The following is a 27,701-nucleotide window of genomic DNA, read 5'->3' as shown; positions in this document are numbered from 1 at the left end:
CTTCAGGGTGACTCTCACCTGCCTTTTACAGGTCCATATTCCATACTGGTCCATGACGTCCACGCTCTCTCCCTTCACCTCCACGTACCGGGAGAGGAACGTCAGCACATCAGCCGCAGGGACGTAGTGGTTATACATATGGAATGTGATAACCCGGTTCCGCTGGGACGGCATGGTGAACAGGGGCTCCGCCGTCAGGATAGAGAGGGGCCCCTCTTTGCCTTTCTCCTTCACCGCTGTCAGGAGCTTGACGCATCCTGACAGGCTTCTGAAGCTGATATCCACGTGCGGCGGCTTGCTGTACTCAGCCACACCGTAGATGTCTGCTGCTTGGAATCCGCAGCACTCGAACAATACCTTCTTCACGAGGTAATCGCGGCCCACAGGTGAGCCTCCTCCCGAAGGCTTCACCCGGATGGTGTTGGGCTGCCTTTGGCCTGTAGCTTTCAGAGCAGCTGCAGCCATAGCTCGAAAACACTGAGTCTTACTGTACCGGCGTTAGGTCCAAGCCAGAGGCTTGAAACCAGCATAAAGATCCACCAGTAGCAGCAGAGCTCAAGTGTTGCAGACGGTCGTCTGCCAGTCGTCCGACGCCTGCTTCTTCAATCCACAATCCCCATCGAAACTCGATAGCTCCTTGCGAAATCCGAGCTCTTGGCTTTGATCATACACTTGATCTTAGCCAAAAGGCCGAGAGGATTAAACTGATAAGAACAGATACTACACTTGATCTTAGCCAAAAGGATCCGTGAGTTTGTGTCTTGAGATGCCCTGTGTTGCTGTTTGTTAGCACATCTCCCACTCACCTGACGAAGGAGCAGCGCTCGGAAAGCTAGTGGCATTTGCTGCCAAACAAAATAAGCCTGTTGGACTTTAACCTGGTGTTGTTAGACTCCTTACTGCGTTTACCCCAGTCCAACGCTGGCATCTCCACATCATGGATACCAAATAAACCCTGTTGGACTTTAACTTGGTGATGTGAGACTTCTCACTGTGCCCGCCCCAGCCACCCCGGTGCAAAGCGGGCACCTCCACGTCAGAGTGAGTTTGTGCGAGAGCTGTTTTTGAAGTTTGAGAATGTCCCCAGAAAGGGGGTGGTGCACCGTTCCCGGAGATACTGCAATACCGGGCCGATACGTGGAGTGGACGGAGCAAGCCCCTATTCCATCTCCCTGCTCCAAAAATCAATTTAATATATGGTCCCCAGATAAGGGACGTATCAGATATTAAACTGATAAGAACAGATTTTTTAAAAATACTTTTCCAATTCAATCAAATCAAATCCAATTCAGAGTCTCAACAAGTTGAGACATTTCCGATCCAGGCTGACAAGACAGGGCGGGCGACTAAACCACCCTGTCCTGGGCCTGATCTACATGAGCCAAGCTGATTGGAGAAGGGGGAGGATCCTCCTCCAAGACTTGAGCTCATTTGCATCTTAGCCAAAAGGCCGCGATGCCGCTTTTAAAAATTGCTTCATATGAAACATATGAAGCCTCAGCGTAACCTCATGACCTCAACCAAGTGCAGATCCGATACTACACTTGATCTTAGCCAAAACTGATAAGAACAGATTTTTTTTTTTAATTTCAAAAATATACTTTATTCACAAAAAAAAAACTCTCCGATAAAACATTGCAAAATTACAGATCCAAAAGTCATAAACAGTGCAAAAAAGAATCATTTTTACAGTACAATACCGTGCTCATTTACAAAAACATTACATTCCGTTACATTTCATTTCTTAAAACTATATACATACGTCAGAGTTTACTGTGTGCCGTTGTTTTTCAGGTTGGCACACAGTTACGCGGGCCGAGGGTATTCTGCAGTTACCCGGCCCTCGGTCTGCCTCGGTTGAGACGCTTTACACGGTGGCCTTTCCCCATTGTGCCTTGGCGGCGGCTGCCCCAAGCTTGAGCGCGTCCCTGAGCACGTAGTCCTGGACCTTGGAATGTGCCAGTCTGCAACACTCGGTCGAGGACAATTCTTTCAGCTGGAAGATCAGCAAGTTTCGGGCGGACCAAAGCGCGTCCTTCACCGAGTTGATGACCCTCCAGCAGCGGTTGATATTTGTCTCGGTGTGCGTCCCCGGAAACAGCCCGTAGAGCACAGAGTCCTGCGTCACCGTGCTGCCCGGGACGAACCGCGACAAATACCACTGCATCTCGTTCCAGACCTTCTTTGCAAAGGCACATTCCCCAAGGAGGTGTGCCACCGTCTCATCAGCCCCGCAGCCGCTTCGAGGGCAGCGTGCGGTGAGGTTGAGACCCCGGGCGTGCATAAAGGATCTGACGGGGAGTGCCCTTCTCACCACCTGCCAAGCCAGGTCTTGGTGCTTGTTTGTGAGTTCTGGTGATGAGGCATTCTGCCAAATGACATTGACAGTCCGCTCAGGGAACCATCCGACAGGATCTGCCGTCTCCTTTTCTCTCAGGGCCTCAAGGACATTACGTGCTGACCACTGCTTGATAGCCATGTGGTCAAAGGTGTGTTTCTGGAAGAATTTCTCCACGAAGGACAGGTGCTGCGGTACGGTCCAACTACTTGGAGCGTTCCGCGGCAATGTGGCCAGACCCATCCTCCGCAACACTTGGGACAGGTAGAACCTCAAAGAATAGTGGCACTTGCTGTTACTGTACCGAGGATCTACACACAGCTTGATGCAGCTGCACACAAAGGTGGCCATCAGGATGAGGGGGGCGTTGGGAACGTTTTTCCCTCCGTTCTCTGGAGATTTGTGCATCGCCTCCCTGCGGACACGATCCATCTTTGATCTCCAGATGAACTTGAAGATGGCCCGGGTCACTGCTGCTGCGCAGGACTTGGGGAGAGGCCACACCTGCGCCACGTACAACAACACGGACAGAACCTCGCACCGGATCACAAGGTTCTTCCCAGTAATGGAGAGGGAGCGTTGCTCCCACAATTCCAATTTTTGTCTGGCTTTGGCGATGCGCTCCTCCCAGTTTTTGGCGCATGCCCCTGCCGCTCCGAACCATATCCCCAGCACCTTGAGGTAGTCTACCCTAATGGTGAAGGGGACAAAGGATGTGTCAGGCCAGTTCCCAAAGAACATGGCCTCACTCTTACCCTGGTTGACTTTGGCTCCCGAGGCCAGCTCGAACTGCTCACAGACTCGAAGAAGCCTGCGAACAGACGAGGGGTCCGAGCAGAAAACAGCCACGTCATCCATGTAGAGGGAGGCTTTGACTTGCGTCCCTCCGCTGCCTGGGATTGTAACCCCTTTGATGCCTGGGTCGCTTCTGAGGGCCTCGGCAAAGGGTTCAATGCAACACACAAAAAGGACGGAGGAGAGAGGGCAGCCCTGCCTGACTCCAGACCTGATTTGAAACATATCTGATTCCCACCCATTGATTGAAACTGCGCTACTGATGTCTGTGTAGAGCAGTTGGATCCAATTGCAGATTCCCTCCCCAAAGCCCATTTTGGAGAGCACATCCATCATGTAGCTGTGCGATATTCTGTCAAATGCCTTTTCTTGGTCTAGACTGATGAGGCAGGTGTCCACCTGCCTGTCCTGCACGTAGGCGATCGTATCCCTGAGTAGCGCGAGGCTATCAGAGATCTTCCTGCCGGGTACAGCACAGGTTTGATCAGGATGGATCACTGACCCCAGAGCAGACTTGACCCGGTTGGCGATGACCTTGGCCAGAATCTTGTAATCCACATTCAATAGTGAAATAGGTCTCCAATTTCTAATTTCTTCCCTTTCCCCCTTCTGCTTGTAGATGAGGGTAATGATGCCTTTCCTCATGGATTCTGACATGCTGCCTTCCAGAAGCATACTCTCGTATACTTCCAGGAGGTCCGGGCCCGTCAAGTCCCACAACGCCGAGTAAAACTCAGCCGGTAAGCCGTCGCTACCGGGAGTTTTACCCTTCTGAAGGGACTCGACTGCCTTTGTCAGCTCATCCAGAGCTACCGGTCTGTCCAGGCTCTCCCGCTCGCCGTCGTCCAAGACTTGCGTGATAGACGACAGGAAAGACTGGGAGGCCGTGCTGTCTGTTGGCTTCAGGTCAGACAGTCCGGCATAGAAGGATTTGCAAATCCTCAGAATGTCAGACTGCGATGACCTTACAGAGCCATCTTCTTCATTCAGGCTTGTGATCACAGAGGTTTCTCTGTGCACCTTCTGGAAGAAGAAGCGCGAGCACGTTTCGTCCTGCTCCACGGAGCGGACCCTGGACCGGAAGATAACCTTGGAGGCCTCCGAGGCAAAGAGCGAGGCTTGCTGGCTCTTCACCTCCCGGAGGTCCTCCTTGACATCAACCCCCATCGACTGCAGTTGGAGTAGCTCCTGCATGCTTTTCTGGAGTCGGGACATTTCCCCCTGTCTCTCCCTGGCCTTCTGAACCCCTTTTCGGGTAAAGAACCGCTTGATGTTGCCCTTGATGGTTTCCCACCAGAGCGATGGAGACTCAAAGAAGGGTTTCACGGTTCTCCAACCGTGGCAAACCCTCTTGAGTTCCTCGAGGTTCTCTGGGGTCAACAGTTCGACATGAAGCTTCCAAGACCCCCTGCCCACTTTCTGGTTTTCCTCCAGCTGACATTCTGCCAAAACTAATAAGAAAAGATTTTTATTTCATTTTTTATATACTTGTCCAATTCAATCAAATCCAATTCAGAGTCTCAACAAGTTGAGACATTTCCGATCCAGGCTGACAAGACAGGGCAGGCGACTAAACCACCCTGTCCTGGGCCCGATCTACATGAGCCAAGCTGATTGGAGAAGGGGGAGGATCCTCCTCCAAGACTTGAGCTCATTTGCTTTTAAAAATAACGTCTTTAAAAAAATAACCTCAGCATAACTTCATGAGCTCAACCAAGTGCAGATCCGATACTACACTTGATCTTAGCCAAAAGGCCGAGAAGCGATGCCGGTGCCGCTCTTGACTCGCCCAATTGTCATATGCCTTCCCTCTTTGACAACAGGCTGACACCATTCAAACACTTACACATATAAGCACTCTCAGCTGCACTCTTGGCTTCTTTCGCCCAGCCTTTCTCATTGCAACGCACAAGTTGCCGTTTCTCCCCACTGCATCACAGTTATGTAGATGGCCCCGTACTCCACCAATCACTTACCAGAGGGTTGTGCCTATTCACATCTACGTCACTGTCAAGGCGCTGCTCTGCAACAAGCTTTTGAAAACAGTTGCGTGTTTTGCAGGCCGTGAGTGAGAATGCAGCAACCGACTGTGCCCATACAATACTTGCATCACTCCAAAAGGAGGCCGTTTGGCCTGTCCTGTCTGTGCCAGCTCTCTGCAAGAGCAACTCCCTTGGTGCCAGTCGCCCTTCAAATACTTCAGATAATTCATTATCTTTTGAAAGGCAACGCTTGACACTGCTGCCCGCACACTCGCAGGCGCAGTGCATTGCACATTCCAACTACTTGCTCCTCTCCTCACCTCGCTTCTGTTGCCTGGAGTCCTGTTCTTGTCAGAGATTAAACAGCAACTATCTGTAAGATCCAAAGGCTGTATACTTAAAGGAATTCTGCTAGCCCAAGTCTCGGTCATGTGATATGAGTTTCGGGACGTTAAACAAGGTCCTCTTGTTGAAACCATTGTGTTAGAACAATTAGCCATTAGGTCATTAGCACCATTATTGGAGACGAAGACCTGCGAACTGCTCTTTGTTTGAAGTTGGCTTGGGCAGACAGACTGTCTTTTGGACTCTTGTGTTCACTTGCTTAGAGTGTTTAAGTGATGCAAAGAGTCATGATGTGGAGATGCCGGCGTTGGACTGGGGTGTAAAGGAGTCTAACAACACCAGGTTAAAGTCCAACAGGCTTATTTGGCAGCAAAGGCCACTAGCATTCGGAGCGCTGCTCCTTCGTCGGGTGAGTGGGAGATCTGCGAACAAACAGCTCCTGTCTGGAGACAATAGTAGATATCTGTAATAGACAATGACAGATAGTGTGACATGAAGCCAAGATCCCGGTTGAGGCACACATGAGGACGGCCTCAACCGGGATCTTGGCTTCATGTCACACTATCTGTAACTTGGCTGGACTTGCAAAATCTGACTGGCTGTCCTGCCTGGAGAACAATACACATCTCTTTAACCTGTGCTTAATTCTCTCTCCAGTCACATTGCGTGTACCTTTAAGACTTGATTAACTGTAAAGACTCGCGTCCCAATCATTATTCATGATTCTGTAAATTGAGTTTGTGTCTTGAGATGCCCTGTGTTGCTGTTTGTTAGCACATCTCCCGCTCACCTGACGAAGGAGCAGCGCTCGGAAAGCTAGTGGCGTTTGCTGCCAAACAAAATAAGCCTGTTGGACTTTAACCTGGTGTTGTTAGACTCCTTACTGCGTTTACCCCAGTCCAACGCCGGCATCTCCACATCATGGATACCAAATAAACCCTGTTGGACTTTAACTTGGTGATGTGAGACTTCTTACTGTGCCCGCCCCAGCCACCCCGGTGCAAAGCGGGCACCTCCACATGAGAGTGAGTTTGTGCGAGAGCTGTTTTTGAAGTTTGAGACTGTCTCCAGAAAGGGGGTGGGGCACCGTTCCCGGAGATATTGCAATACCAGGCCAATACGTGGAGTGGACAGAGCAAGCCCCTATTCCATCTCCCTGCTCCAAAAATCAATTTAATATATGGTCCCCAGATAAGGGACGTATCAGATATTAAACTGATAAGAACAGATACTACACTTGATCTTAGCCAAAAGGCCGAGAAGCGATGCCGGTGCCGCTCTTGACTCGCCCAATTGTCATATGCCTTCCCTCTTTGACAACAGGCTGACACCATTCAAACACTTACACATATAAGCACTCTCAGCTGCACTCTTGGCTTCTTTCGCCCAGCCTTTCTCATTGCAACGCACAAGTTGCCGTTTCTCCCCACTGCATCACAGTTATGTAGATGGCCCCGTACTCCACCAATCACTTACCAGAGGGTTGTGCCTATTCACATCTACGTCACTGTCAAGGCGCTGCTCTGCAACAAGCTTTTGAAAACAGTTGCGTGTTTTGCAGGCCGTGAGTGAGAATGCAGCAACCGACTGTGCCCATACAATACTTGCATCACTCCAAAAGGAGGCCGTTTGGCCTGTCCTGTCTGTGCCAGCTCTCTGCAAGAGCAACTCCCTTGGTGCCAGTCGCCCTTCAAATACTTTACCTTCAGATAATTCATTATCTTTTGAAAGGCAACGCTTGACACTGCTGCCCGCACACTCGCAGGCACAGTGCATTGCACATTCCAACTACTTGCTCCTCTCCTCACCTCGCTTCTGTTGCCTGGAGTCCTGTTCTTGTCAGAGATTAAACAGCAACTATCTGTAAGATCCAAAGGCTGTATACTTAAAGGAATTCTGCTAGCCCAAGTCTCGGTCATGTGATATGAGTTTCGGGACGTTAAACAAGGTCCTCTTGTTGAAACCATTGTGTTAGAACAATTAGCCATTAGGTCATTAGCACCATTATTGGAGACGAAGACCTGCGAACTGCTCTCTGTTTGAAGTTGGCTTGGGCGGACAGACTGTCTTTTGGACTCTTGTGTTCACTTGCTTAGAGTGTTTAAGTGATGCAAAGAGTCATGATGTGGAGATGCCGGCGTTGGACTGGGGTGTAAAGGAGTCTAACAACACCAGGTTAAAGTCCAACAGGCTTATTTGGCAGCAAAGGCCACTAGCATTCGGAGCGCTGCTCCTTCGTCGGGTGAGTGGGAGATCTGCGAACAAACAGCTCCTGTCTGGAGACAATAGTAGATATCTGTAATAGACAATGACAGATAGTGTGACATGAAGCCAAGATCCCGGTTGAGGCACACATGAGGACGGCCTCAACCGGGATCTTGGCTTCATGTCACACTATCTGTAACTTGGCTGGACTTGCAAAATCTGACTGGCTGTCCTGCCTGGAGAACAATACACATCTCTTTAACCTGTGCTTAATTCTCTCTCCAGTCACATTGCGTGTACCTTTAAGACTTGATTAACTGTAAAGACTCGCGTCCCAATCATTATTCATGATTCTGTAAATTGAGTTTGTGTCTTGAGATGCCCTGTGTTGCTGTTTGTTAGCACATCTCCCGCTCACCTGACGAAGGAGCAGCGCTCGGAAAGCTAGTGGCGTTTGCTGCCAAACAAAATAAGCCTGTTGGACTTTAACCTGGTGTTGTTAGACTCCTTACTGCGTTTACCCCAGTCCAACGCCGGCATCTCCACATCATGGACACCAAATAAACCCTGTTGGACTTTAACTTGGTGATGTGAGACTTCTTACTGTGCCCGCCCCAGCCAGCCCGGTGGAAAGCGGGCACCTCCACATGAGAGTGAGTTTGTGCGAGAGCTGTTTTTGAAGTTTGAGACTGTCCCCAGAAAGGGGGTGGTGCACCGTTCCCAGAGATACTGCAATACCGGGCCGATACATGGAGTGGACGGAGCAAGCCCCTATTCCATCTCCCTGCTCCAAAAATCAATTTAATATATGGTCCCCAGATAAGGGACGTATCAGATATTAAACTGATAAGAACAGATACTACACTTGATCTTAGCCAAAAGGCCGAGAAGCGATGCCGGCGCTGCTCTTGACTCGCCCAATTGTCATATGCCTTCCCTCTTTGACAACAGGCTGACACCATTCAAACACTTACACATATAAGCACTCTCAGCTGCACTCTTGGCTTCTTTCGCCCAGCCTTTCTCATTGCAACGCACAAGTTGCCGTTTCTCCCCACTGCATCACAGTTATGTAGATGGCCCCGTACTCCACCAATCACTTACCAGAGGGTTGTGCCTATTCACATCTACGTCACTGTCAAGGCGCTGCTCTGCAACAAGCTTTTGAAAACAGTTGCGTGTTTTGCAGGCCGTGAGTGAGAATGCAGCAACCGACTGTGCCCATACAATACTTGCATCACTCCAAAAGGAGGCCGTTTGGCCTGTCCTGTCTGTGCCAGCTCTCTGCAAGAGCAACTCCCTTGGTGCCAGTCGCCCTTCAAATACTTTACCTTCAGATAATTCATTATCTTTTGAAAGGCAACGCTTGACACTGCTGCCCGCACACTCGCAGGCACAGTGCATTGCACATTCCAACTACTTGCTCCTCTCCTCACCTCGCTTCTGTTGCCTGGAGTCCTGTTCTTGTCAGAGATTAAACAGCAACTATCTGTAAGATCCAAAGGCTGTATACTTAAAGGAATTCTGCTAGCCCAAGTCTCGGTCATGTGATATGAGTTTCGGGACGTTAAACAAGGTCCTCTTGTTGAAACCATTGTGTTAGAACAATTAGCCATTAGGTCATTAGCACCATTATTGGAGACGAAGACCTGCGAACTGCTCTCTGTTTGAAGTTGGCTTGGGCGGACAGACTGTCTTTTGGACTCTTGTGTTCACTTGCTTAGAGTGTTTAAGTGATGCAAAGAGTCATGATGTGGAGATGCCGGCGTTGGACTGGGGTGTAAAGGAGTCTAACAACACCAGGTTAAAGTCCAACAGGCTTATTTGGCAGCATAGGCCACTAGCATTCGGAGCGCTGCTCCTTCGTCGGGTGAGTGGGAGATCTGCGAACAAACAGCTCCTGTCTGGAGACAATAGTAGATATCTGTAATAGACAATGACAGATAGTGTGACATGAAGCCAAGATCCCGGTTGAGGCACACATGAGGACGGCCTCAACCGGGATCTTGGCTTCATGTCACACTATCTGTAACTTGGCTGGACTTGCAAAATCTGACTGGCTGTCCTGCCTGGAGAACAATACACATCTCTTTAACCTGTGCTTAATTCTCTCTCCAGTCACATTGCGTGTACCTTTAAGACTTGATTAACTGTAAAGACTCGCGTCCCAATCATTATTCATGATTCTGTAAATTGAGTTTGTGTCTTGAGATGCCCTGTGTTGCTGTTTGTTAGCACATCTCCCGCTCACCTGACGAAGGAGCAGCGCTCGGAAAGCTAGTGGCGTTTGCTGCCAAACAAAATAAGCCTGTTGGACTTTAACCTGGTGTTGTTAGACTCCTTACTGCGTTTACCCCAGTCCAACGCCGGCATCTCCACATCATGGACACCAAATAAACCCTGTTGGACTTTAACTTGGTGATGTGAGACTTCTTACTGTGCCCGCCCCAGCCAGCCCGGTGCAAAGCGGGCACCTCCACATGAGAGTGAGTTTGTGCGAGAGCTGTTTTTGAAGTTTGAGACTGTCCCCAGAAAGGGGGTGGTGCACCATTCCCGGAGATACTGCAATACCAGGCCAATACATGGAGTGGACGGAGCAAGCCCCTATTCCATCTCCCTGCTCCAAAAATCAATTTAATATATGGTCCCCAGATAAGGGACGTATCAGATATTAAACTGATAAGAACAAATACTACACTTGATCTTAGCCAAAAGGCCGAGAAGCGATGCCGGCGCCGCTCTTGACTCGCCCAATTGTCATATGCCTTCCCTCTTTGACAACAGGCTGACACCATTCAAACACTTACACATATAAGCACTCTCAGCTGCACTCTTGGCTTCTTTCGCCCAGCCTTTCTCATTGCAACGCACAAGTTGCCGTTTCTCCCCACTGCATCACAGTTATGTAGATGGCCCCGTACTCCACCAATCACTTACCAGAGGGTTGTGCCTATTCACATCTACGTCACTGTCAAGGCGCTGCTCTGCAACAAGCTTTTGAAAACAGTTGCGTGTTTTGCAGGCCGTGAGTGAGAATGCAGCAACCGACTGTGCCCATACAATACTTGCATCACTCCAAAAGGAGGCCGTTTGGCCTGTCCTGTCTGTGCCAGCTCTCTGCAAGAGCAACTCCCTTGGTGCCAGTCGCCCTTCAAATACTTTACCTTCAGATAATTCATTATCTTTTGAAAGGCAACGCTTGACACTGCTGCCCGCACACTCGCAGGCACAGTGCATTGCACATTCCAACTACTTGCTCCTCTCCTCACCTCGCTTCTGTTGCCTGGAGTCCTGTTCTTGTCAGAGATTAAACAGCAACTATCTGTAAGATCCAAAGGCTGTATACTTAAAGGAATTCTGCTAGCCCAAGTCTCGGTCATGTGATATGAGTTTCGGGACGTTAAACAAGGTCCTCTTGTTGAAACCATTGTGTTAGAACAATTAGCCATTAGGTCATTAGCACCATTATTGGAGACGAAGACCTGCGAACTGCTCTCTGTTTGAAGTTGGCTTGGGCGGACAGACTGTCTTTTGGACTCTTGTGTTCACTTGCTTAGAGTGTTTAAGTGATGCAAAGAGTCATGATGTGGAGATGCCGGCGTTGGACTGGGGTGTAAAGGAGTCTAACAAACAGCAACACAGGTTAAAGTCCAACAGGCTTATTTGGCAGCAAAGGCCACTAGCATTCGGAGCGCTGCTCCTTCGTCGGGTGAGTGGGAGATCTGCGAACAAACAGCTCCTGTCTGGAGACAATAGTAGATATCTGTAATAGACAATGACAGATAGTGTGACATGAAGCCAAGATCCCGGTTGAGGCACACATGAGGACGGCCTCAACCGGGATCTTGGCTTCATGTCACACTATCTGTAACTTGGCTGGACTTGCAAAATCTGACTGGCTGTCCTGCCTGGAGAACAATACACATCTCTTTAACCTGTGCTTAATTCTCTCTCCAGTCACATTGCGTGTACCTTTAAGACTTGATTAACTGTAAAGACTCGCGTCCCAATCATTATTCATGATTCTGTAAATTGAGTTTGTGTCTTGAGATGCCCTGTGTTGCTGTTTGTTAGCGCATCTCCCGCTCACCTGACGAAGGAGCAGCGCTCGGAAAGCTAGTGGCGTTTGCTGCCAAACAAAATAAGCCTGTTGGACTTTAACCTGGTGTTGTTAGACTCCTTACTGCGTTTACCCCAGTCCAACGCCGGCATCTCCACATCATGGACACCAAATAAACCCTGTTGGACTTTAACTTGGTGATGTGAGACTTCTTACTGTGCCCGCCCCAGCCAGCCCGGTGCAAAGCGGGCACCTCCACATGAGAGTGAGTTTGTGCGAGAGCTGTTTTTGAAGTTTGAGACTGTCCCCAGAAAGGGGGTGGTGCACCGTTCCCAGAGATACTGCAATACCAGGCCGATACATGGAGTGGACGGAGCAAGCCCCTATTCCATCTTCCTGCTCCAAAAATCAATTTAATATATGGTCCCCAGATAAGGGACGTATCAGATATTAAACTGATCTTAGCCACTACACTTGATCTTAGCCACTACACTTGATCTTAGCCAAAAGGCCGAGAAGCGATGCCAGCGCCGCTCTTGACTCGCCCAATTGTCATATGCCTTCCCTCTTTGACAACAGGCTGACACCATTCAAACACTTACACATATAAGCACTCTCAGCTGCACTCTTGGCTTCTTTCGCCCAGCCTTTCTCATTGCAATGCACAAGTTGCCGTTTCTCCCCACTGCATCACAGTTATGTAGATGGCCCCGTACTCCACCAATCACTTACCAGAGGGTTGTGCCTATTCACATCTACGTCACTGTCAAGGCGCTGCTCTGCAACAAGCTTTTGAAAACAGTTGCGTGTTTTGCAGGCCGTGAGTGAGAATGCAGCAACCGACTGTGCCCATACAATACTTGCATCACTCCAAAAGGAGGCCGTTTGGCCTGTCCTGTCTGTGCCAGCTCTCTGCAAGAGCAACTCCCTTGGTGCCAGTCGCCCTTCAAATACTTTACCTTCAGATAATTCATTATCTTTTGAAAGGCAACGCTTGACACTGCTGCCCGCACACTCGCAGGCACAGTGCATTGCACATTCCAACTACTTGCTCCTCTCCTCACCTCGCTTCTGTTGCCTGGAGTCCTGTTCTTGTCAGAGATTAAACAGCAACTATCTGTAAGATCCAAAGGCTGTATACTTAAAGGAATTCTGCTAGCCCAAGTCTCGGTCATGTGATATGAGTTTCGGGACGTTAAACAAGGTCCTCTTGTTGAAACCATTGTGTTAGAACAATTAGCCATTAGGTCATTAGCACCATTATTGGAGACGAAGACCTGCGAACTGCTCTCTGTTTGAAGTTGGCTTGGGCGGACAGACTGTCTTTTGGACTCTTGTGTTCACTTGCTTAGAGTGTTTAAGTGATGCAAAGAGTCATGATGTGGAGATGCCGGCGTTGGACTGGGGTGTAAAGGAGTCTAACAACACCAGGTTAAAGTCCAACAGGCTTATTTGGCAGCAAAGGCCACTAGCATTCGGAGCGCTGCTCCTTCGTCGGGTGAGTGGGAGATCTGCGAACAAACAGCTCCTGTCTGGAGACAATAGTAGATATCTGTAATAGACAATGACAGATAGTGTGACATGAAGCCAAGATCCCGGTTGAGGCACACATGAGGACGGCCTCAACCGGGATCTTGGCTTCATGTCACACTATCTGTAACTTGGCTGGACTTGCAAAATCTGACTGGCTGTCCTGCCTGGAGAACAATACACATCTCTTTAACCTGTGCTTAATTCTCTCTCCAGTCACATTGCGTGTACCTTTAAGACTTGATTAACTGTAAAGACTCGCGTCCCAATCATTATTCATGATTCTGTAAATTGAGTTTGTGTCTTGAGATGCCCTGTGTTGCTGTTTGTTAGCACATCTCCCGCTCACCTGACGAAGGAGCAGCGCTCGGAAAGCTAGTGGCGTTTGCTGCCAAACAAAATAAGCCTGTTGGACTTTAACCTGGTGTTGTTAGACTCCTTACTGCGTTTACCCCAGTCCAACGCCGGCATCTCCACATCATGGACACCAAATAAACCCTGTTGGACTTTAACTTGGTGATGTGAGACTTCTTACTGTGCCCGCCCCAGCCAGCCCGGTGCAAAGCGGGCACCTCCACATGAGAGTGAGTTTGTGCGAGAGCTGTTTTTGAAGTTTGAGACTGTCCCCAGAAAGGGGGTGGTGCACCGTTCCCGGAAATACTGCAATACCGGGCCGATACGTGGAGTGGACGGAGCAAGCCCCTATTCCATCTCCCTGCTCCAAAAATCAATTTAATATATGGTCCCCAGATAAGGGACGTATCAGATATTAAACTGATAAGAACAGATACTACACTTGATCTTAGCCAAAAGGCCGAGAAGCGATGCCGGCGCCGCTCTTGACTCGCCCAATTGTCATATGCCTTCCCTCTTTGACAACAGGCTGACACCATTCAAACACTTACACATATAAGCACTCTCAGCTGCACTCTTGGCTTCTTTCGCCCAGCCTTTCTCATTGCAACGCACAAGTTGCCGTTTCTCCCCACTGCATCACAGTTATGTAGATGGCCCCGTACTCCACCAATCACTTACCAGAGGGTTGTGCCTATTCACATCTACGTCACTGTCAAGGCGCTGCTCTGCAACAAGCTTTTGAAAACAGTTGCGTGTTTTGCAGGCCGTGAGTGAGAATGCAGCAACCGACTGTGCCCATACAATACTTGCATCACTCCAAAAGGAGGCCGTTTGGCCTGTCCTGTCTGTGCCAGCTCTCTGCAAGAGCAACTCCCTTGGTGCCAGTCGCCCTTCAAATACTTTACCTTCAGATAATTCATTATCTTTTGAAAGGCAACGCTTGACACTGCTGCCCGCACACTCGCAGGCACAGTGCATTGCACATTCCAACTACTTGCTCCTCTCCTCACCTCGCTTCTGTTGCCTGGAGTCCTGTTCTTGTCAGAGATTAAACAGCAACTATCTGTAAGATCCAAAGGCTGTATACTTAAAGGAATTCTGCTAGCCCAAGTCTCGGTCATGTGATATGAGTTTCGGGACGTTAAACAAGGTCCTCTTGTTGAAACCATTGTGTTAGAACAATTAGCCATTAGGTCATTAGCACCATTATTGGAGACGAAGACCTGCGAACTGCTCTCTGTTTGAAGTTGGCTTGGGCGGACAGACTGTCTTTTGGACTCTTGTGTTCACTTGCTTAGAGTGTTTAAGTGATGCAAAGAGTCATGATGTGGAGATGCCGGCGTTGGACTGGGGTGTAAAGGAGTCTAACAACACCAGGTTAAAGTCCAACAGGCTTATTTGGCAGCAAAGGCCACTAGCATTCGGAGCGCTGCTCCTTCGTCGGGTGAGTGGGAGATCTGCGAACAAACAGCTCCTGTCTGGAGACAATAGTAGATATCTGTAATAGACAATGACAGATAGTGTGACATGAAGCCAAGATCCCGGTTGAGGCACACATGAGGACGGCCTCAACCGGGATCTTGGCTTCATGTCACACTATCTGTAACTTGGCTGGACTTGCAAAATCTGACTGGCTGTCCTGCCTGGAGAACAATACACATCTCTTTAACCTGTGCTTAATTCTCTCTCCAGTCACATTGCGTGTACCTTTAAGACTTGATTAACTGTAAAGACTCGCGTCCCAATCATTATTCATGATTCTGTAAATTGAGTTTGTGTCTTGAGATGCCCTGTGTTGCTGTTTGTTAGCGCATCTCCCGCTCACCTGACGAAGGAGCAGCGCTCGGAAAGCTAGTGGCGTTTGCTGCCAAACAAAATAAGCCTGTTGGACTTTAACCTGGTGTTGTTAGACTCCTTACTGCGTTTACCCCAGTCCAACGCCGGCATCTCCACATCATGGACACCAAATAAACCCTGTTGGACTTTAACTTGGTGATGTGAGACTTCTTACTGTGCCCGCCCCAGCCAGCCCGGTGCAAAGCGGGCACCTCCACATGAGAGTGAGTTTGTGCGAGAGCTGTTTTTGAAGTTTGAGACTGTCCCCAGAAAGGGGGTGGTGCACCGTTCCCAGAGATACTGCAATACCAGGCCGATACATGGAGTGGACGGAGCAAGCCCCTATTCCATCTTCCTGCTCCAAAAATCAATTTAATATATGGTCCCCAGATAAGGGACGTATCAGATATTAAACTGATAAGAACAGATACTACACTTGATCTTAGCCAAAAGGCCGAGAAGCGATGCCGGTGCCGCTCTTGACTCGCCCAATTGTCATATGCCTTCCCTCTTTGACAACAGGCTGACACCATTCAAACACTTACACATATAAGCACTCTCAGCTGCACTCTTGGCTTCTTTCGCCCAGTCTTTCTCATTGCAACGCACAAGTTGCCGTTTCTCCCCACTGCATCACAGTTATGTAGATGGCCCCGTACTCCACCAATCACTTACCAGAGGGTTGTGCCTATTCACATCTACGTCACTGTCAAGGCGCTGCTCTGCAACAAGCTTTTGAAAACAGTTGCGTGTTTTGCAGGCCGTGAGTGAGAATGCAGCAACCGACTGTGCCCATACAATACTTGCATCACTCCAAAAGGAGGCCGTTTGGCCTGTCCTGTCTGTGCCAGCTCTCTGCAAGAGCAACTCCCTTGGTGCCAGTCGCCCTTCAAATACTTTACCTTCAGATAATTCATTATCTTTTGAAAGGCAACGCTTGACACTGCTGCCCGCACACTCGCAGGCACAGTGCATTGCACATTCCAACTACTTGCTCCTCTCCTCACCTCGCTTCTGTTGCCTGGAGTCCTGTTCTTGTCAGAGATTAAACAGCAACTATCTGTAAGATCCAAAGGCTGTATACTTAAAGGAATTCTGCTAGCCCAAGTCTCGGTCATGTGATATGAGTTTCGGGACGTTAAACAAGGTCCTCTTGTTGAAACCATTGTGTTAGAACAATTAGCCATTAGGTCATTAGCACCATTATTGGAGACGAAGACCTGCGAACTGCTCTCTGTTTGAAGTTGGCTTGGGCGGACAGACTGTCTTTTGGACTCTTGTGTTCACTTGCTTAGAGTGTTTAAGTGATGCAAAGAGTCATGATGTGGAGATGCCGGCGTTGGACTGGGGTGTAAAGGAGTCTAACAACACCAGGTTAAAGTCCAACAGGCTTATTTGGCAGCAAAGGCCACTAGCATTCGGAGCGCTGCTCCTTCGTCGGGTGAGTGGGAGATCTGCGAACAAACAGCTCCTGTCTGGAGACAATAGTAGATATCTGTAATAGACAATGACAGATAGTGTGACATGAAGCCAAGATCCCGGTTGAGGCACACATGAGGACGGCCTCAACCGGGATCTTGGCTTCATGTCACACTATCTGTAACTTGGCTGGACTTGCAAAATCTGACTGGCTGTCCTGCCTGGAGAACAATACACATCTCTTTAACCTGTGCTTAATTCTCTCTCCAGTCACATTGCGTGTACCTTTAAGACTTGATTAACTGTAAAGACTCGCGTCCCAATCATTATTCATGATTCTGTAAATTGAGTTTGTGTCTTGAGATGCCCTGTGTTGCTGTTTGTTAGCACATCTCCCGCTCACCTGACGAAGGAGCAGCGCTCGGAAAGCTAGTGGCGTTTGCTGCCAAACAAAATAAGCCTGTTGGACTTTAACCTGGTGTTGTTAGACTCCTTACTGCGTTTACCCCAGTCCAACGCCGGCATCTCCACATCATGGACACCAAATAAACCCTGTTGGACTTTAACTTGGTGATGTGAGACTTCTTACTGTGCCCGCCCCAGCCAGCCCGGTGCAAAGCGGGCACCTCCACATGAGAGTGAGTTTGTGCGAGAGCTGTTTTTGAAGTTTGAGACTGTCCCCAGAAAGGGGGTGGTGCACCATTCCCGGAGATACTGCAATACCAGGCCGATACATGGAGTGGACGGAGCAAGCCCCTATTCCATCTCCCTGCTCCAAAAATCAATTTAATATATGGTCCCCAGATAAGGGACGTATCAGATATTAAACTGATAAGAACAGATACTACACTTGATCTTAGCCAAAAGGCCGAGAAGCGATGCCGGCGCTGCTCTTGACTCGCCCAATTGTCATATGCCTTCCCTCTTTGACAACAGGCTGACACCATTCAAACACTTACACATATAAGCACTCTCAGCTGCACTCTTGGCTTCTTTCGCCCAGCCTTTCTCATTGCAACGCACAAGTTGCCGTTTCTCCCCACTGCATCACAGTTATGTAGATAGCCCCGTACTCCACCAATCACTTACCAGAGGGTTGTGCCTATTCACATCTACGTCACTGTCAAGGCGCTGCTCTGCAACAAGCTTTTGAAAACAGTTGCGTGTTTTGCAGGCCGTGAGTGAGAATGCAGCAACCGACTGTGCCCATACAATACTTGCATCACTCCAAAAGGAGGCCGTTTGGCCTGTCCTGTCTGTGCCAGCTCTCTGCAAGAGCAACTCCCTTGGTGCCAGTCGCCCTTCAAATACTTTACCTTCAGATAATTCATTATCTTTTGAAAGGCAACGCTTGACACTGCTGCCCGCACACTCGCAGGCACAGTGCATTGCACATTCCAACTACTTGCTCCTCTCCTCACCTCGCTTCTGTTGCCTGGAGTCCTGTTCTTGTCAGAGATTAAACAGCAACTATCTGTAAGATCCAAAGGCTGTATACTTAAAGGAATTCTGCTAGCCCAAGTCTCGGTCATGTGATATGAGTTTCGGGACGTTAAACAAGGTCCTCTTGTTGAAACCATTGTGTTAGAACAATTAGCCATTAGGTCATTAGCACCATTATTGGAGACGAAGACCTGCGAACTGCTCTCTGTTTGAAGTTGGCTTGGGCGGACAGACTGTCTTTTGGACTCTTGTGTTCACTTGCTTAGAGTGTTTAAGTGATGCAAAGAGTCATGATGTGGAGATGCCGGCGTTGGACTGGGGTGTAAAGGAGTCTAACAACACCAGGTTAAAGTCCAACAGGCTTATTTGGCAGCAAAGGCCACTAGCATTCGGAGCGCTGCTCCTTCGTCGGGTGAGTGGGAGATCTGCGAACAAACAGCTCCTGTCTGGAGACAATAGTAGATATCTGTAATAGACAATGACAGATAGTGTGACATGAAGCCAAGATCCCGGTTGAGGCACACATGAGGACGGCCTCAACCGGGATCTTGGCTTCATGTCACACTATCTGTAACTTGGCTGGACTTGCAAAATCTGACTGGCTGTCCTGCCTGGAGAACAATACACATCTCTTTAACCTGTGCTTAATTCTCTCTCCAGTCACATTGCGTGTACCTTTAAGACTTGATTAACTGTAAAGACTCGCGTCCCAATCATTATTCATGATTCTGTAAATTGAGTTTGTGTCTTGAGATGCCCTGTGTTGCTGTTTGTTAGCACATCTCCCGCTCACCTGACGAAGGAGCAGCGCTCGGAAAGCTAGTGGCGTTTGCTGCCAAACAAAATAAGCCTGTTGGACTTTAACCTGGTGTTGTTAGACTCCTTACTGCGTTTACCCCAGTCCAACGCCGGCATCTCCACATCATGGATACCAAATAAACCCTGTTGGACTTTAACTTGGTGATGTGAGACTTCTTACTGTGCCCGCCCCAGCCACCCTGGTGCAAAGCAGGCACCTCCACATGAGAGTGAGTTTGTGCGAGAGCTGTTTTTGAAGTTTGAGACTGTCCCCAGAAAGGGGGTGGTGCACCGTTCCCGGAAATACTGCAATACCAGGCCGATACGTGGAGAGGACAGAGCAAGCCCCTATTCCATCTCCCTGCTCCAAAAATCAATTTAATATATGGTCCCCAGATAAGGGACGTATCAGATATTAAACTGATCTTAGCCACTACACTTGATCTTAGCCACTACACTTGATCTTAGCCAAAAGGCCGAGAAGCGATGCCAGCGCCGCTCTTGACTCGCCCAATTGTCATATGCCTTCCCTCTTTGACAACAGGCTGACACCATTCAAACACTTACACATATAAGCACTCTCAGCTGCACTCTTGGCTTCTTTCGCCCAGCCTTTCTCATTGCAACGCACAAGTTGCCGTTTCTCCCCACTGCATCACAGTTATGTAGATGGCCCCGTACTCCACCAATCACTTACCAGAGGGTTGTGCCTATTCACATCTACGTCACTGTCAAGGCGCTGCTCTGCAACAAGCTTTTGAAAACAGTTGCGTGTTTTGCAGGCCGTGAGTGAGAATGCAGCAACCGACTGTGCCCATACAATACTTGCATCACTCCAAAAGGAGGCCGTTTGGCCTGTCCTGTCTGTGCCAGCTCTCTGCAAGAGCAACTCCCTTGGTGCCAGTCGCCCTTCAAATACTTTACCTTCAGATAATTCATTATCTTTTGAAAGGCAACGCTTGACACTGCTGCCCGCACACTCGCAGGCACAGTGCATTGCACATTCCAACTACTTGCTCCTCTCCTCACCTCGCTTCTGTTGCCTGGAGTCCTGTTCTTGTCAGAGATTAAACAGCAACTATCTGTAAGATCTGTAAGATCTGTAAATACTTAAAGGAATTCTGCTAGCCCAAGTCTCGGTCATGTGATATGAGTTTCGGGACGTTAAACAAGGTCCTCTTGTTGAAACCATTGTGTTAGAACAATTAGCCATTAGGTCATTAGCACCATTATTGGAGACGAAGACCTGCGAACTGCTCTCTGTTTGAAGTTGGCTTGGGCGGACAGACTGTCTTTTGGACTCTTGTGTTCACTTGCTTAGAGTGTTTAAGTGATGCAAAGAGTCATGATGTGGAGATGCCGGCGTTGGACTGGGGTGTAAAGGAGTCTAACAACACCAGGTTAAAGTCCAACAGGCTTATTTGGCAGCAAAGGCCACTAGCATTCGGAGCGCTGCTCCTTCGTCGGGTGAGTGGGAGATCTGCGAACAAACAGCTCCTGTCTGGAGACAATAGTAGATATCTGTAATAGACAATGACAGATAGTGTGACATGAAGCCAAGATCCCGGTTGAGGCACACATGAGGACGGCCTCAACCGGGATCTTGGCTTCATGTCACACTATCTGTAACTTGGCTGGACTTGCAAAATCTGACTGGCTGTCCTGCCTGGAGAACAATACACATCTCTTTAACCTGTGCTTAATTCTCTCTCCAGTCACATTGCGTGTACCTTTAAGACTTGATTAACTGTAAAGACTCGCGTCCCAATCATTATTCATGATTCTGTAAATTGAGTTTGTGTCTTGAGATGCCCTGTGTTGCTGTTTGTTAGCACATCTCCCGCTCACCTGACGAAGGAGCAGCGCTCGGAAAGCTAGTGGCGTTTGCTGCCAAACAAAATAAGCCTGTTGGACTTTAACCTGGTGTTGTTAGACTCCTTACTGCGTTTACCCCAGTCCAACGCCGGCATCTCCACATCATGGATACCAAATAAACCCTGTTGGACTTTAACTTGGTGATGTGAGACTTCTTACTGTGCCCGCCCCAGCCACCCTGGTGCAAAGCAGGCACCTCCACATGAGAGTGAGTTTGTGCGAGAGCTGTTTTTGAAGTTTGAGACTGTCCCCAGAAAGGGGGTGGTGCACCGTTCCCGGAAATACTGCAATACCAGGCCGATACGTGGAGAGGACAGAGCAAGCCCCTATTCCATCTCCCTGCTCCAAAAATCAATTTAACATATGGTCCCCAGATAAGGGACGTATCAGATATTAAACTGATCTTAGCCACTACACTTGATCTTAGCCACTACACTTGATCTTAGCCAAAAGGCCGAGAAGCGATGCCAGCGCCGCTCTTGACTCGCCCAATTGTCATATGCCTTCCCTCTTTGACAACAGGCTGACACCATTCAAACACTTACACATATAAGCACTCTCAGCTGCACTCTTGGCTTCTTTCGCCCAGCCTTTCTCATTGCAACGCACAAGTTGCCGTTTCTCCCCACTGCATCACAGTTATGTAGATGGCCCCGTACTCCACCAATCACTTACCAGAGGGTTGTGCCTATTCACATCTACGTCACTGTCAAGGCGCTGCTCTGCAACAAGCTTTTGAAAACAGTTGCGTGTTTTGCAGGCCGTGAGTGAGAATGCAGCAACCGACTGTGCCCATACAATACTTGCATCACTCCAAAAGGAGGCCGTTTGGCCTGTCCTGTCTGTGCCAGCTCTCTGCAAGAGCAACTCCCTTGGTGCCAGTCGCCCTTCAAATACTTTACCTTCAGATAATTCATTATCTTTTGAAAGGCAACGCTTGACACTGCTGCCCGCACACTCGCAGGCACAGTGCATTGCACATTCCAACTACTTGCTCCTCTCCTCACCTCGCTTCTGTTGCCTGGAGTCCTGTTCTTGTCAGAGATTAAACAGCAACTATCTGTAAGATCCAAAGGCTGTATACTTAAAGGAATTCTGCTAGCCCAAGTCTCGGTCATGTGATATGAGTTTCGGGACGTTATTCCTCTTGTTGAAACCATTGTGTTAGAACAATTAGCCATTAGGTCATTAGCACCATTATTGGAGACGAAGACCTGCGAACTGCTCTCTGTTTGAAGTTGGCTTGGGCGGACAGACTGTCTTTTGGACTCTTGTGTTCACTTGCTTAGAGTGTTTAAGTGATGCAAAGAGTCATGATGTGGAGATGCCGGCGTTGGACTGGGGTGTAAAGGAGTCTAACAACACCAGGTTAAAGTCCAACAGGCTTATTTGGCAGCAAAGGCCACTAGCATTCGGAGCGCTGCTCCTTCGTCGGGTGAGTGGGAGATCTGCGAACAAACAGCTCCTGTCTGGAGACAATAGTAGATATCTGTAATAGACAATGACAGATAGTGTGACATGAAGCCAAGATCCCGGTTGAGGCACACATGAGGACGGCCTCAACCGGGATCTTGGCTTCATGTCACACTATCTGTAACTTGGCTGGACTTGCAAAATCTGACTGGCTGTCCTGCCTGGAGAACAATACACATCTCTTTAACCTGTGCTTAATTCTCTCTCCAGTCACATTGCGTGTACCTTTAAGACTTGATTAACTGTAAAGACTCGCGTCCCAATCATTATTCATGATTCTGTAAATTGAGTTTGTGTCTTGAGATGCCCTGTGTTGCTGTTTGTTAGCACATCTCCCGCTCACCTGACGAAGGAGCAGCGCTCGGAAAGCTAGTGGCGTTTGCTGCCAAACAAAATAAGCCTGTTGGACTTTAACCTGGTGTTGTTAGACTCCTTACTGCGTTTACCCCAGTCCAACGCCGGCATCTCCACATCATGGATACCAAATAAACCCTGTTGGACTTTAACTTGGTGATGTGAGACTTCTTACTGTGCCCGCCCCAGCCACCCTGGTGCAAAGCAGGCACCTCCACATGAGAGTGAGTTTGTGCGAGAGCTGTTTTTGAAGTTTGAGACTGTCCCCAGAAAGGGGGTGGTGCACCGTTCCCGGAAATACTGCAATACCAGGCCGATACGTGGAGAGGACAGAGCAAGCCCCTATTCCATCTCCCTGCTCCAAAAATCAATTTAATATATGGTCCCCAGATAAGGGACGTATCAGATATTAAACTGATCTTAGCCACTACACTTGATCTTAGCCACTACACTTGATCTTAGCCAAAAGGCCGAGAAGCGATGCCAGCGCCGCTCTTGACTCGCCCAATTGTCATATGCCTTCCCTCTTTGACAACAGGCTGACACCATTCAAACACTTACACATATAAGCACTCTCAGCTGCACTCTTGGCTTCTTTCGCCCAGCCTTTCTCATTGCAACGCACAAGTTGCCGTTTCTCCCCACTGCATCACAGTTATGTAGATGGCCCCGTACTCCACCAATCACTTACCAGAGGGTTGTGCCTATTCACATCTACGTCACTGTCAAGGCGCTGCTCTGCAACAAGCTTTTGAAAACAGTTGCGTGTTTTGCAGGCCGTGAGTGAGAATGCAGCAACCGACTGTGCCCATACAATACTTGCATCACTCCAAAAGGAGGCCGTTTGGCCTGTCCTGTCTGTGCCAGCTCTCTGCAAGAGCAACTCCCTTGGTGCCAGTCGCCCTTCAAATACTTTACCTTCAGATAATTCATTATCTTTTGAAAGGCAACGCTTGACACTGCTGCCCGCACACTCGCAGGCACAGTGCATTGCACATTCCAACTACTTGCTCCTCTCCTCACCTCGCTTCTGTTGCCTGGAGTCCTGTTCTTGTCAGAGATTAAACAGCAACTATCTGTAAGATCCAAAGGCTGTATACTTAAAGGAATTCTGCTAGCCCAAGTCTCGGTCATGTGATATGAGTTTCGGGACGTTAAACAAGGTCCTCTTGTTGAAACCATTGTGTTAGAACAATTAGCCATTAGGTCATTAGCACCATTATTGGAGACGAAGACCTGCGAACTGCTCTCTGTTTGAAGTTGGCTTGGGCGGACAGACTGTCTTTTGGACTCTTGTGTTCACTTGCTTAGAGTGTTTAAGTGATGCAAAGAGTCATGATGTGGAGATGCCGGCGTTGGACTGGGGTGTAAAGGAGTCTAACAACACCAGGTTAAAGTCCAACAGGCTTATTTGGCAGCAAAGGCCACTAGCATTCGGAGCGCTGCTCCTTCGTCGGGTGAGTGGGAGATCTGCGAACAAACAGCTCCTGTCTGGAGACAATAGTAGATATCTGTAATAGACAATGACAGATAGTGTGACATGAAGCCAAGATCCCGGTTGAGGCACACATGAGGACGGCCTCAACCGGGATCTTGGCTTCATGTCACACTATCTGTAACTTGGCTGGACTTGCAAAATCTGACTGGCTGTCCTGCCTGGAGAACAATACACATCTCTTTAACCTGTGCTTAATTCTCTCTCCAGTCACATTGCGTGTACCTTTAAGACTTGATTAACTGTAAAGACTCGCGTCCCAATCATTATTCATGATTCTGTAAATTGAGTTTGTGTCTTGAGATGCCCTGTGTTGCTGTTTGTTAGCACATCTCCCGCTCACCTGACGAAGGAGCAGCGCTCGGAAAGCTAGTGGCGTTTGCTGCCAAACAAAATAAGCCTGTTGGACTTTAACCTGGTGTTGTTAGACTCCTTACTGCGTTTACCCCAGTCCAACGCCGGCATCTCCACATCATGGACACCAAATAAACCCTGTTGGACTTTAACTTGGTGATGTGAGACTTCTTACTGTGCCCGCCCCAGCCAGCCCGGTGCAAAGCGGGCACCTCCACATGAGAGTGAGTTTGTGCGAGAGCTGTTTTTGAAGTTTGAGACTGTCCCCAGAAAGGGGGTGGTGCACCGTTCCCGGAAATACTGCAATACCGGGCCGATACGTGGAGTGGACGGAGCAAGCCCCTATTCCATCTCCCTGCTCCAAAAATCAATTTAATATATGGTCCCCAGATAAGGGACGTATCAGATATTAAACTGATAAGAACAGATACTACACTTGATCTTAGCCAAAAGGCCGAGAAGCGATGCCAGCGCTGCTCTTGACTCGCCCAATTGTCATATGCCTTCCCTCTTTGACAACAGGCTGACACCATTCAAACACTTACACATATAAGCACTCTCAGCTGCACTCTTGGCTTCTTTCGCCCAGCCTTTCTCATTGCAACGCACAAGTTGCCGTTTCTCCCCACTGCATCACAGTTATGTAGATGGCCCCGTACTCCACCAATCACTTACCAGAGGGTTGTGCCTATTCACATCTACGTCACTGTCAAGGCGCTGCTCTGCAACAAGCTTTTGAAAACAGTTGCGTGTTTTGCAGGCCGTGAGTGAGAATGCAGCAACCGACTGTGCCCATACAATACTTGCATCACTCCAAAAGGAGGCCGTTTGGCCTGTCCTGTCTGTGCCAGCTCTCTGCAAGAGCAACTCCCTTGGTGCCAGTCGCCCTTCAAATACTTTACCTTCAGATAATTCATTATCTTTTGAAAGGCAACGCTTGACACTGCTGCCCGCACACTCGCAGGCACAGTGCATTGCACATTCCAACTACTTGCTCCTCTCCTCACCTCGCTTCTGTTGCCTGGAGTCCTGTTCTTGTCAGAGATTAAACAGCAACTATCTGTAAGATCCAAAGGCTGTATACTTAAAGGAATTCTGCTAGCCCAAGTCTCGGTCATGTGATATGAGTTTCGGGACGTTAAACAAGGTCCTCTTGTTGAAACCATTGTGTTAGAACAATTAGCCATTAGGTCATTAGCACCATTATTGGAGACGAAGACCTGCGAACTGCTCTCTGTTTGAAGTTGGCTTGGGCGGACAGACTGTCTTTTGGACTCTTGTGTTCACTTGCTTAGAGTGTTTAAGTGATGCAAAGAGTCATGATGTGGAGATGCCGGCGTTGGACTGGGGTGTAAAGGAGTCTAACAACACCAGGTTAAAGTCCAACAGGCTTATTTGGCAGCAAAGGCCACTAGCATTCGGAGCGCTGCTCCTTCGTCGGGTGAGTGGGAGATCTGCGAACAAACAGCTCCTGTCTGGAGACAATAGTAGATATCTGTAATAGACAATGACAGATAGTGTGACATGAAGCCAAGATCCCGGTTGAGGCACACATGAGGACGGCCTCAACCGGGATCTTGGCTTCATGTCACACTATCTGTAACTTGGCTGGACTTGCAAAATCTGACTGGCTGTCCTGCCTGGAGAACAATACACATCTCTTTAACCTGTGCTTAATTCTCTCTCCAGTCACATTGCGTGTACCTTTAAGACTTGATTAACTGTAAAGACTCGCGTCCCAATCATTATTCATGATTCTGTAAATTGAGTTTGTGTCTTGAGATGCCCTGTGTTGCTGTTTGTTAGCGCATCTCCCGCTCACCTGACGAAGGAGCAGCGCTCGGAAAGCTAGTGGCGTTTGCTGCCAAACAAAATAAGCCTGTTGGACTTTAACCTGGTGTTGTTAGACTCCTTACTGCGTTTACCCCAGTCCAACGCCGGCATCTCCACATCATGGATACCAAATAAACCCTGTTGGACTTTAACTTGGTGATGTGAGACTTCTTACTGTGCCCGCCCCAGCCAGCCCGGTGCAAAGCGGGCACCTCCACATGAGAGTGAGTTTGTGCGAGAGCTGTTTTTGAAGTTTGAGACTGTCCCCAGAAAGGGGGTGGTGCACCATTCCCGGAGATACTGCAATACCAGGCCGATACATGGAGTGGACGGAGCAAGCCCCTATTCCATCTCCCTGCTCCAAAAATCAATTTAATATATGGTCCCCAGATAAGGGACGTATCAGATATTAAACTGATAAGAACAGATACTACACTTGATCTTAGCCAAAAGGCCGAGAAGCAATGCCAGCGCTGCTCTTGACTCGCCCAATTGTCATATGCCTTCCCTCTTTGACAACAGGCTGACACCATTCAAACACTTACACATATAAGCACTCTCAGCTGCACTCTTGGCTTCTTTCGCCCAGCCTTTCTCATTGCAACGCACAAGTTGCCGTTTCTCCCCACTGCATCACAGTTATGTAGATGGCCCCGTACTCCACCAATCACTTACCAGAGGGTTGTGCCTATTCACATCTACGTCACTGTCAAGGCGCTGCTCTGCAACAAGCTTTTGAAAACAGTTGCGTGTTTTGCAGGCCGTGAGTGAGAATGCAGCAACCGACTGTGCCCATACAATACTTGCATCACTCCAAAAGGAGGCCGTTTGGCCTGTCCTGTCTGTGCCAGCTCTCTGCAAGAGCAACTCCCTTGGTGCCAGTCGCCCTTCAAATACTTTACCTTCAGATAATTCATTATCTTTTGAAAGGCAACGCTTGACACTGCTGCCCGCACACTCGCAGGCACAGTGCATTGCACATTCCAACTACTTGCTCCTCTCCTCACCTCGCTTCTGTTGCCTGGAGTCCTGTTCTTGTCAGAGATTAAACAGCAACTATCTGTAAGATCCAAAGGCTGTATACTTAAAGGAATTCTGCTAGCCCAAGTCTCGGTCATGTGATATGAGTTTCGGGACGTTAAACAAGGTCCTCTTGTTGAAACCATTGTGTTAGAACAATTAGCCATTAGGTCATTAGCACCATTATTG

The 27,701-nt window shown here is 48.7% G+C and overlaps 8 non-coding genes and 6 pseudogenes across 8 annotated transcripts; all 14 read right to left on the bottom strand.

Moving 5' to 3' along the window:
* Positions 1-1,092: 1,092 nt before the first annotated feature.
* On the bottom strand, positions 1,093-1,273 carry LOC144511554 (U2 spliceosomal RNA; annotated as a pseudogene).
* Positions 1,274-4,733: 3,460 nt separating this feature from the next.
* Positions 4,734-4,900, bottom strand: LOC144511571 (U2 spliceosomal RNA; annotated as a pseudogene).
* A 1,636-nt stretch (positions 4,901-6,536) lies between these two features.
* Positions 6,537-6,727, bottom strand: LOC144511524 (U2 spliceosomal RNA). The gene has a single exon (XR_013500835.1). It is a non-coding gene; the product is annotated as a U2 spliceosomal RNA (small nuclear RNA).
* A 1,642-nt stretch (positions 6,728-8,369) lies between these two features.
* Positions 8,370-8,560, bottom strand: LOC144511650 (U2 spliceosomal RNA). The gene has a single exon (XR_013500896.1). It is a non-coding gene; the product is annotated as a U2 spliceosomal RNA (small nuclear RNA).
* Positions 8,561-10,202: 1,642 nt separating this feature from the next.
* On the bottom strand, positions 10,203-10,393 carry LOC144511526 (U2 spliceosomal RNA). Its single transcript, XR_013500837.1, has one exon. It is a non-coding gene; the product is annotated as a U2 spliceosomal RNA (small nuclear RNA).
* Positions 10,394-12,041: 1,648 nt separating this feature from the next.
* On the bottom strand, positions 12,042-12,248 carry LOC144511536 (U2 spliceosomal RNA; annotated as a pseudogene).
* A 1,642-nt stretch (positions 12,249-13,890) lies between these two features.
* Positions 13,891-14,081, bottom strand: LOC144511639 (U2 spliceosomal RNA). Its single transcript, XR_013500886.1, has one exon. It is a non-coding gene; the product is annotated as a U2 spliceosomal RNA (small nuclear RNA).
* A 1,642-nt stretch (positions 14,082-15,723) lies between these two features.
* On the bottom strand, positions 15,724-15,914 carry LOC144511527 (U2 spliceosomal RNA). Its single transcript, XR_013500838.1, has one exon. It is a non-coding gene; the product is annotated as a U2 spliceosomal RNA (small nuclear RNA).
* Positions 15,915-17,556: 1,642 nt separating this feature from the next.
* LOC144511521 (U2 spliceosomal RNA) lies at positions 17,557-17,747 on the bottom strand. Its single transcript, XR_013500832.1, has one exon. It is a non-coding gene; the product is annotated as a U2 spliceosomal RNA (small nuclear RNA).
* A 1,642-nt stretch (positions 17,748-19,389) lies between these two features.
* LOC144511533 (U2 spliceosomal RNA) lies at positions 19,390-19,596 on the bottom strand (annotated as a pseudogene).
* A 1,646-nt stretch (positions 19,597-21,242) lies between these two features.
* LOC144511534 (U2 spliceosomal RNA) lies at positions 21,243-21,449 on the bottom strand (annotated as a pseudogene).
* A 1,636-nt stretch (positions 21,450-23,085) lies between these two features.
* On the bottom strand, positions 23,086-23,292 carry LOC144511532 (U2 spliceosomal RNA; annotated as a pseudogene).
* Positions 23,293-24,934: 1,642 nt separating this feature from the next.
* Positions 24,935-25,125, bottom strand: LOC144511638 (U2 spliceosomal RNA). Its single transcript, XR_013500885.1, has one exon. It is a non-coding gene; the product is annotated as a U2 spliceosomal RNA (small nuclear RNA).
* A 1,642-nt stretch (positions 25,126-26,767) lies between these two features.
* LOC144511522 (U2 spliceosomal RNA) lies at positions 26,768-26,958 on the bottom strand. The gene has a single exon (XR_013500833.1). It is a non-coding gene; the product is annotated as a U2 spliceosomal RNA (small nuclear RNA).
* Between the last annotated feature and the right edge of the window lie 743 nt (positions 26,959-27,701).

This window comes from Mustelus asterias, chromosome 24, assembly GCF_964213995.1.
Source record: "Mustelus asterias chromosome 24, sMusAst1.hap1.1, whole genome shotgun sequence".
NCBI classification, from domain to species: Eukaryota; Metazoa; Chordata; class Chondrichthyes; order Carcharhiniformes; family Triakidae; genus Mustelus; species Mustelus asterias.
Note: the sequence above shows the minus strand (reverse complement) of the source record. Positions and strands in the feature narration are given on the sequence as shown.